General features: G+C 40.5%; 1 non-coding gene across 1 annotated transcript; it reads right to left on the reverse strand.

The window, feature by feature from the left end:
- Positions 1-638: 638 nt before the first annotated feature.
- Positions 639-756, reverse strand: LOC129409908 (5S ribosomal RNA). Its single transcript, XR_008632638.1, has one exon. It is a non-coding gene; the product is annotated as a 5S ribosomal RNA (ribosomal RNA).
- Between the last annotated feature and the right edge of the window lie 235 nt (positions 757-991).

The raw sequence follows: 991 nt of genomic DNA on the forward strand, positions 1-991 counted from the left end.
TTCCACTCACCTTATGGTTTGGTATTATAGTTTTTTTTTTGTTTTTTTTAAATAAATAAATACTGTCAGTGCATTTATTGTCATCTCTTTTAAACAAAAGGTGCATACGTTCTGAGATAATAATAATAGCCTAATGAAAACTTAACACAGGCATGCCCAAACTACGGCCCGTGGGCCAAATGCAGCCCTCAGACAAATTTTTCTTGGCCCTACATCATTTAAAAATTTACTTCTTACTGCAAGTTTATGGGAAATCTACCTTGATAAAGCGAATATTTAATATTTAGTGTGTGGTTTTAAGGTTTTTAGCATGAGCCATCAGTGTTTATTCATGCTATTTGTGTTAAACATGCAGATATTTCAATTATTCACTGTATTGATTGATTGATTGATAGCATTTATATAGCGCCTTTCAAGATACCCAAAGCGCTTTACAGTTCATTATTCAGTCACTCCACACTCAGCTACTACTGTAGCCACAGCTGCCCTGGGGCAGACTGACGGAAGCAAGGCTGCCAATCTGCGCCATCGGCCCCTCCGACCACTACCATCACTCACGCTCACACCACTTTCATACTAGGCAATGTGGGTGAAGTGTCTTGCCTAAGGACACAACTACAGTTTTTGCCACTGGCGCCCCCCTGTGGCACCTGGAATTCCCTAGCGGTCTCCCATCCAAGTACTACCCAGGCCCAGCCTGCTTAGCTTCTGAGATCTGACGAGATCAGGCTTTTACAAGCCGGTATGGCCACATGGTATTGAGCACCAGTCTCTTCTTCTTCTCCTATGTTTAGATATGTGGCCCTTGATGAAAAAAGTTTGGACACCCCTGACTTAGTAGAATGCTGTAGCTACTTGAAAGAGATATTAAAATTCCAAAAATGTCATAGAATTTACAAAATTCCATTTTCCCGGCCTGGAAAATGACATTTTCAATTTACAATAACTTTTCCAGGATGACTGTGGGAACCTTGTTATTTAGTTTTCGATT

This window comes from Boleophthalmus pectinirostris, unplaced genomic scaffold, assembly GCF_026225935.1.
Source record: "Boleophthalmus pectinirostris isolate CB_2022bp ecotype Guang Dong unplaced genomic scaffold, ASM2622593v1 HiC_scaffold_20, whole genome shotgun sequence".
Classification (NCBI taxonomy): Eukaryota; Metazoa; Chordata; class Actinopteri; order Gobiiformes; family Gobiidae; genus Boleophthalmus; species Boleophthalmus pectinirostris.